An 8,790-nucleotide genomic window follows, 5' to 3' on the forward strand; every position below is an offset into this window, starting at 1 on the left:
GAGTGGGGTCTCCAGAGAGAGCAAGCAGACTTGGCAGCACGCCAGCCGTGTTCACACCAAGCACACTCCAACAGGCGTGTGACCTTTCCTCTTTAACCTCTTGATTGTATTTTTTTGTGGGGGGGGAGGGGCTGGGGAGGCAGCAGGCACATGTGCTTGCCAGAGACAGACAGAGAGAAAGAGAGAAAGAGAGAATGAGAAGGCAACCCCTATGAGAGATGCAGTCTCTTCTCCTCCATTCTCCTCTCGGGATTTTGGGCACGCACACACACCGGTCCGGCATGTTTTTCGAGCTGCCAGGTCCAGGACTTGAACCATGCAGTTGGTCGTGGGATCCAGTTGCCTTAACCACCATGCCAACGGCTGGCCCACTACTATCTTTCTTTCTGTTAATCTACCAGAGGGCACATATATTTACCGGAGGGAGACAGACACAGAGAGAAAGGGAGAGGCAGAGAGCCCTCCCGCCCAGCATGCTCACACTGCAGTCCATTCTCCATCTCTCTCTCTCTCTCTCTTTGGGATTTCAAGCACACAGGCACACACCCAGCATGTTTTTCAAGCACTGAGGCCAGGATCCAGAGTATGCCATCAGCCATGCGGGATCCAGCTCCCTTCACCCCCAGGCCCCAGAGCCAGCCCAGTCTCTTGAGTTTGAAGCACCAGCTGCAGGAAGTGAGGGGCTGGTGCTCTGAAGAGCACTCCGGGCTGGAGCCAGGCAGTCTCCAGTCGTGGCACACCTTCAGTGCTCGAGGCCCGCTGACCTCATACCCTCAGTGCTCCTTACTGTGGTGGGGCTGGCGGACTGTCACCACCCCCCTTTCACAGATGAGCAAGTGGGCTCAGAGCGGTTGTGGCGCTTGCCTAAAACCACGCAAGTAGCAGTAACGATGGGCCCAGCCATGGTGGCCCACGCAGGAGGACAGGGCTATCGGGGCTGAGGCTGCACAGGAAGCCCAGGTTCACTCCCCACCCAAGCTAAGGAGGCTGGGTGCAGCGGCACGGGCTGTGGCCCGCACTACTTGGGGGGTGAGCAGGAGGATCTCAAAGCGACAAGACCCAGTAGGAGAAAGGACCTCTCTCTCTTGCATGAAAGGAAAGGAAATAAGGAAAGGGAAGTTGGGGAACCACTCACCCAGGAGAAATGAAGCCCTTGGTCTGCAGGCATCGTCTGAACCTCCAGGCCAAGGTCAGGAGACTGCTCCCTGCGTGACCTCAGGGATCTCAGCGCCCTCTCTGTGCTCAGCTTCCTTATCTGCAAAACACCAAGGCTGGGCTTGATGCTCTCTCAGGCCCTGCAGCCTCACCCTCCTGTTCCGCCTGCAGGAGACCAGGGTGGCAGAAACCGGCCGCCACGCAGTTGAGCACCTGATGTGTGCGGTACCTAGTCCCAGGAAGAGCCCAGGGGAAGGCATGGCCTATGGCCACCTTAGAGCATCCCAGAAAGGGAGAGGCTGGATGTGCAGGGCCGCTGCACCAGCGCCGGGAGGGCAGGGAGCCGAGCCAAGCAGCGGGCCTTGTCGCTCTGGCATATGCTCCTCATTTCATACCTCATTTGCAAGGAGCTGCAGCCATTTTGCAAAGTCTCTTCCTGCTCCAGAGTTTCTGGGCTTTGGCTCCTGTCTTTTCTGCTCCCGCTCCTGCCCTTTGCGCCGTCCCCTCTGCTGCCACCTGCAGCTGTGCACAGAGTCATCCTGGAGATTGGGGAGACGAGGCTGAAGTAAGGGGAGGGGGGTCACCTCCCCCAGACAAGCTCGAAGGAATGAAGTATGTGCATGACCCCAGCTCCTGAAAGACGTGCCCAGGAGGGCCAAGCTATAACGTGCACGGTGTGTCTGGGAGGGTGTCTGAGTGACAAGCAGAGGATCCTAGGATGGTGCACCCAGTAACGGAAGTAGTGATTGCCTTGGGATCCACCGACAGCGTGAACCGACCAATCAGCTGTCCACGAGGGACCACTATGACACAGTGATGTGAAGGACCCCCTCTGCATGTCGGAGCAGCACTGCCAGGTTGGCTGTGGGGGTGCCTCGCCGTGTTGGAAAGGCTTGGGGATGTGGTGGCCCTGGAGACACGGACAATGCGTCTCCAGACATGGGACCGAGCCTTGTCTCCAGGGCTCAGCACGTAATAGCTGCTTGGTGACTATTTGCCAAGTGGTGAATGAATGAACAGCATGAATAATACTACACCCTGGGCCCAGGGACAGGCCCCAGTGTCGCCAAGAACTCCTCCCAGCACCACCTCAGGGCTGGCCCAGGACATAAGGACCACGGGTACAATGGAAATGGGCCGCCTGCCCCCAAACATCACTCCTCCTACTCTCCGTCCCTCGGTCCTCTTTCACTCCGGCTCTGGGGTCTGAGATCCCATGGTGAGCCCCATCTGAGCCGGGCTCACAGGGCACAAGCTCTCCACTCTCCACTCTGCCTCTGAGGCTGAGCAGCAGCTTAGAGCCTCAGAGATGGGGAACTCGGAGCTCTGGCTTCCACCTACCCCCCCACCCACCCGGACAAAGCTGTTTGGCTACAGCAGCCAAGGAGCCTGTTGAGGTCATGTCAGGTCAATCTGGCAGATGCCCACCCACACCACCACCCTTCCCTGGGTGCCCACCTCCAGCTCTCTCCATCCTGACCCCCAGGGAGGGCCAAGGTGGACCAGTGGAGCCCTGAGCAAGAGCGTCCGGGTTGGAGTCACCAAGGACCAGCTGTGCGGACATGTGCTCGGCACTGGAACCACAGTGGGCCCAGCCAGCCAGGTCCCCGCCCATGGCACTGACATGCAGTGGAGAAGAAAGGCCACGAAGGGTCAGTGTCTCGGGTGGCAGGAAGTCCACTAAGGACCACAGAGCAGGGCTGCCTGTCCTGCTGCTCTCCTGCCTCTGTCCTGCCCTCCCCTGGTGTCTGCACTGTACTCCAGGAGCTGAGCCTGTGGGCTGCATCCAGGCCTCCCCTGCTGGTGGCTTCCAATGGGAGACCCTGGCAGGAAATCAGCAAGAGTAGAGCCAGTCCGGGTCCCTGCTTTGTTCCCCAGGTCTGCTGGTGGCTGTGGCCCTCCATCCTTCTGTGACTCCAGCTCGCCAGGCTCTGAGAGCTCCTGTCCTCCTGGGGCCCCACCAGCCCATGTGCTGGCGGCTGCCCGTGGGTGCTGGTCACTGGGACCCTGATCCCGATCCACAGCTCTCTGGACTCCCTGAGCGCCCCTCGCTCTTCCTGCCGGGCCCGGCCTGCCTTGCGGGCAGCTGTGACAGTGTGCTGGGAGACCAGAAGTGGACAGGGCAGGCAGGGACAAGGAACAGAAAGACGGCCAGTGGGGCTGGGAGCAGTGAGCAGTGAGCGAGGGGAAGCCAGAGAAGATGAGTCAGGGGTGAAAGGCAGAGTATTCAGCGACTGGCTTGGCATAGGCCCCGCCCGCTCAGAAGGGACCCCTGCTGCAAACCACGGCTGCACCAGCTGAATGAGCATCCTGATGACAGAGAGGAGGGCAGGGTCCCCGGGATGCACGAAGCTGGGCCAGGGGAGGAGACTTAATAAGGGACTCCTCAAACAGGCATGAGCAGGGCAGTCACAGGTGGCGCAGAACTCTGGGGTCGCATCAATCTCAAGCAAGAGGATGTGGGGAGGGAGCCATCACTAGAAGCAGGTACCATTGGGTAAAGATGCGGAGACATTTCATGAGGAATGCACAAGGCACAATGGCTTCCGGTGAAAGACCAAGGAAACCAACATCCCAGCCGGCTCTCCTCCATCCCACACCGTTCTCCTTCGGGACACCCACTGCAAACACCACCTAGGAGCCAGAGAAGGTCACGTAGGCCACCCCAAAACCTGCAGAGGGGGAGACTGGTGGAGCCTCGACCTTGAGCCGGTGGAAAATGGCCAGCCCTCGGATCACATAGACACTAGAAGTCATGGAAGAGGTTTTGCTCTCAGCCGGACACAGTGGGGAGTACTGGGAGTAACAGTGACAGTGACAGTGACAGAATCTTGTTCAGGCCTTCGGTCTCCACCAGAGGAGGTGATGGGACAGAAGCCGCTCCCAGAGCACTTTGCGATGGTGGTTTGGAGGCAGGAGGACCCTGCACTTGTCCTGGGGATCCAAGCCACCTAGGAATAATCAGCTCAGAGCCCTGGGCCCCGGCCTGCAGTAGGCAGGCCCACCAGGCCCTGTGTCCACATGCAGGGCACAGGGGAACACTTGAGCATGGTGGAACTTGGCGTTCCTTCTCCAGGTAGGCAGCCCTCCAAGGCTCTCATGGAGAAGCCACTGCAGAGCTAGGGAGGAGCGACAGGGAGCAGCAGAAAGCCTTCCTGGGCCCAGCCCTGCCCAGCCGAGACAGAGCAGGTATCAAAAGCCTGCCATGTTCCTCCCCACACCACCATGAGGGCTAACAGATGCAGAAGAGAGAAGGGACACGAGCAATGCATGCCTGCCTGCGGGGTGGCCGGGTGCTGGGCCCCAGGGGTGAGCATGGCAGGCTGGACAGAGCCTATCATCTGTAGCTTACCAGCCTCAGACCCTGCAGGACTCCCAAATGAATCTGAGGACTGAACTTCCCACAGCTCAAACGCCAGGGTCACAAACACCCCTAGACCTGGACTCAGAAGTCCAGGGTTCGAATCACAGCCCACAGGCAGCCAGTGCACGGAAGGCACCTTCGTTCCTCAGCTGACCCACTCGTGAGCCAGCACTGGCTCTGCACCATGCCCACTGTCTTTGCTCGCAAGGCCTCAGCAAGATGAATCAGGCCTCGTTCCTACTTCTCAGAAGAAACCAGGGCTCAGAGTGATAAAGTCCCTCACCAGTCCTGCAGCTGGTCAGTGTGGAGCCAGGAGGCAGGCCCAGGTCTCTGGTACTGAAAGCTCCAGTCCTCTGTCCCCAGACCTCCCATCTAAAGGGAGAAGGATGGCTCCAAAGCCTGGGCTCCGTCTGCAGTTGCTGGAGTCTGCAGAAAGATCTCATGCGCCCTGGGCTCCGTAGTCCCTGGCCTTCATTACTACGGCGCTCACTCCTGGCCTCACAAGACCAAGGCTGGGTCCTTCCTGATTCATTCCTTTAATCAGGACAAAGCGGTGGTGGTGGCTTCCTGAAGACACTCAGATCCTTGTTAAAATAAAGTCACTGCTTTAATAACCATGGGATAGAGGAGGCTGGAGCCAAACTACAGAGACTCTCAGCATTCCCCTGGGCCTCGGTGAGGGGCCGCACAGCTCCAGGGCACACCCACACCTGCACTCTAAGCTGAGGCCTTCCCTCCTCTCTCCCAGGCACCTCTAACAACCAGCAGGTGAGCACAGTGCCCTGCAGAAACTTCCTAGAGGTGTGCATCTACGGGGCCTGGCTCGGCCCCAGAGGTGGGCTCCAGGGCCGATTTTGTACTTTCCCTCTCACTGTCTCTCTCTCTCCAATGAGTGCACTGCACCCTAAGGCAAAAACCTCTTTAAAAATAGATCAGCAGATGGCATAATGGTTACATTGCTGGGTTCCCATGTAGTCAACCAGTTCAAGTCCTGGCCCCGGTGGCTTAAAATACACTAGGCACATGTGCGTGTGTGCCCAAAATCTCGAGAGAAGACTGGAGGAGGAGGGACTGAGGCGTGGCCATCCCACCTGGGGGTTGATTTCTCGCTTTCTGTCTCTCTGCCTTTCCCACAAGCATACGCACCCTATAGCAGAAAACAACAACAACGAAAAACCTCTCTAAAAAAAGCACTCTTAAAAAACTCTGGAAGCTAACACAGCTCAGAAAGGCTACATGATGCCCAGGCCCCACAGCCAGCTGGGGAAGCACAGGGTCTTGAACCTAAGTCTATATAGAGTTTGAACCTGAGTCTATATAAAGCTAAAACCCAGCTCTACACTTTCCACTCATCACGTGGTTTCAGTGTGTCTTCTGTGGGTGCTGAAAAGGCACCCATTCCCGGGACAGGTGCAGTCTCCCCCAGGAAGACACACTTACCACCGTCACTCGCCAGCTCTGAGATCTGAAGCAAACGGCCCACTCGTCTGTGCTTCGAATTCTCCATCTGTCATACGGGACATCAGGTCAGTGTGAACCTTGAACGCGATAACAAATGGGAAATGCTCTGTGAATTGTAAAGTGTTTTGCACATCGAGGGTATGAGGGCGTTGGCAAAAAGGCAGTTTCCAGCAGATTTTAGGGCAGGGGTCAGAAGCAACAGAGCCGCACAGCGGGAGGGGTGTGGACTGGGACATGCAGAGTGCAGACTGTCTGCTGGCAGAGAAGTGCTCAGAGCCCTGGGAGGCGGAGCTCGAGCCGGGGGAGGAGGAGCCAGGAGAGGAGGACTCTGGTTGGACCTCACGGGGCTGGGACATGGGGACTCCTGGGGCACCAACAGCAGGAAGAAGCAAGAAGGGGCCAGGTCGGTGCCTCCCAATGTCCAGGTCTCTCCCCCTCTGAGCCTCGGTTCCTGTCTACGCGGTGGAGATAAGATACCACGTCTGCTCCCACCGCCGTGATGGGGGCTGGCGGTGCTCTGCACCTCCGTGGCCTGACGCAGCAGCCCTCATAAACGGGTTCCTGGGTCGTTGGCTGGTTATCTCCTAAAGTCTCTGAGTCTGTTTTCTCGGCTGTGAAGTGGAAATCATCCGGCCGCCCGGCAGTGTCCTTGCGAAGCTAAAAGGTCGTGGTCCATGTGAGACAGTCAAGCACAGGGCCAGCGCAGTCTGTGCCCACTGCCCTCCTCTTTCCAACCCCAGGAAGAGACATGCACCTACAGATAGGTGTGGTAGGGGCCAGCAGGGGGCACAGAGGTTAAGGCACTGGTTCCCACATGGCGTACTGAGCAGTTCCAGTCCCACACCCAGCGCTTTGAAAAACACACCAAGAGGAGAATGGAGAAGAGACTACAGCATGAACGTCCCCCAGTGGGTATTTTCTCACTCCATCTTCTCTCTCCTCTCTCTCTCTCTCTCTCTCTCTCTCTCTCTGGCGTGTGCACACGCCCTATAGCAAAAACTAAGAAATAATTAAAGATAAAGGAACTGATAAGCATGTTAGGAAGACAGGCTTTGGTTTCTTTCTAAAGCTTCCAGCTTCCCTTGAAAGGTAGTGAGCTCCCCAGCCCTGGAGACACCCAAGCAGAAGAGAGGTCATTCTGGTGCAGGGAGGCAGATTTCCGTCATAGAGCCGGACCCAAGGCCCACAGCCCTTCCAGCGTGGAGGCTGCCTGGTCCTACCACTCTGCGGGTTCTGGTGTAATTGGGCTGCCTGGTGCTGGCCCGCAGTCAGAGGCTGTGAGCTGAGTCCTAGGTCAGCTTCCTTCGCCAGGACCCGCTGTGGCAGGGGAACAATAAGCCTCTTTTCCGCCTCCTCCACCGCCCTCCTGCCCAAGGCTCACGAGTGGACATCTGCAGGAATACTGCAGCCCTCCCCTGCAGTCTCCTCAAATGAGGAAGAGGGAAGAGGCTCCCAAAAAGTCAGAAAGAGGCTGGCCAGTCCTGATGCTGAGGGGCACCCCAGAGCACCCTAGGGCTTGGAACGGCTCCACACTACAGCCCTTGCCCGTCCCGGCAGCCCTGGGCCCAGCCCTGCAGGTGTGTTTGGGGAAGTACATCCCAAGTCTCACCCTGTACATGTTCCCTGGCTCAATTACAGGCTCAATTTTCTTTTCTGTTTAATCCCCAAATCAATATGTGTTCATACATATTTAATCGGGCGGCTGTTTTTATTAGAGTGGGGATTAGTTTTACATCTTTCTCACCACTGCTTAGAAGACATCCGCCACTCACAAGAAAGACGAGTAGATTAATGAGGAAAAGACCCACGCATGGGCTGGCCTGGCACCCCCAGCCAAGTCAGTGAGGCTGAGAGAAGCCCCCTGGGCCCGCCATCCCTTCAGCATGGGGAAGGTCCTGCTGCATCCCAGCATCTTCTCCAGGGCTGCCCTGCAGCCCTCCCCACCCTCCCCAGTCCCTGCTGTAGATCCCTGTCCAGGGGAGCTCTCCAGAGCCCTTCTAGACTGTTCCCAGGACCCAGGAGAGCAAGGGCAGCTCCCTGTTAGAGGTCAGAAAGGGGAGGTCACCCTCAGCCCCACCTTCCAGAAGTAATAGATTTCTCCTTCCAACTCCGAGTCAAGGCTACACAGAATAAATTATCACCCTTTCGCAGCGTAATCACTGTCACACTTAGCCCCAGCTGCCATCTGCTCCTTCCCCAGAATCCCTACCTCGCCAAGCTGGGAGGGGGAGGACACGTGGACATGTAGGTCACTGTGCTGGCCAGAGGACAAGGGCAAGGACACTCTGGAGCCTGGAGCAGGAGAGAACAGGGCTGGGCAAATGTCTTGGTTCCAGTGACAATAGGCAGAAGGGGGCATTTGCCACACCTCACCTCATTTAATCCTTATCCCATTTTTGTCCTCTGCATTTTCAGAGGAGGAAACTGAGGCTCAGTGTGATTCGAGGTCTTGCCGAGAAGAAGTGGCAGGTCCTGGACTTGAGCCAGGACCACGTGGCCACGGGCTGTTGCTGGGATCCGCTCGGCTGAACACGTTTTTCTGAGTGGAGAAGGGAAGACTGTGGATTAGAAATAAACGTAACAACAAACACTCAAAGACACACAAGCATAGAAAAGCGAGGATCAGATGGGCCCTGCTACTCTGATGGAGAAAGCCACAACCCAGAACCAGCCTCAGGTTTATCATTTTATAGGGCAAAAAATGGGGGAAGAGGAAACGGAATGCAAAGCCAGTTGTTTTTGGATGTAAATCGTCTGAAGATGTGAAAATGACTGGCACCAGTCATTTTCATTTGGGGTGAAATCTGATC

The 8,790-nt window shown here is 57.1% G+C and overlaps 1 long non-coding RNA gene across 1 annotated transcript in view; it reads right to left on the minus strand.

The window, feature by feature from the left end:
- LOC102488170 (uncharacterized) overlaps positions 1 to 8,415 on the minus strand; it is a 9,207-nt gene extending 792 nt beyond the window's left edge. The window contains exons 1-4 of the long non-coding RNA XR_003551071.1: positions 8,354 to 8,415; positions 5,960 to 6,057; positions 1,551 to 1,694; positions 1,136 to 1,255 (exon numbers count right to left, since the gene is read on the minus strand). This is a non-coding gene — a long non-coding RNA (uncharacterized LOC102488170). The remainder of the gene's footprint in view (positions 1 to 1,135; positions 1,256 to 1,550; positions 1,695 to 5,959; positions 6,058 to 8,353) is intronic.
- Between the last annotated feature and the right edge of the window lie 375 nt (positions 8,416 to 8,790).

The sequence above is a fragment of the Tupaia chinensis genome, unplaced genomic scaffold, assembly GCF_000334495.1.
Source record: "Tupaia chinensis unplaced genomic scaffold, TupChi_1.0 Scaffold000604_1, whole genome shotgun sequence".
Classification (NCBI taxonomy): Eukaryota; Metazoa; Chordata; class Mammalia; order Scandentia; family Tupaiidae; genus Tupaia; species Tupaia belangeri.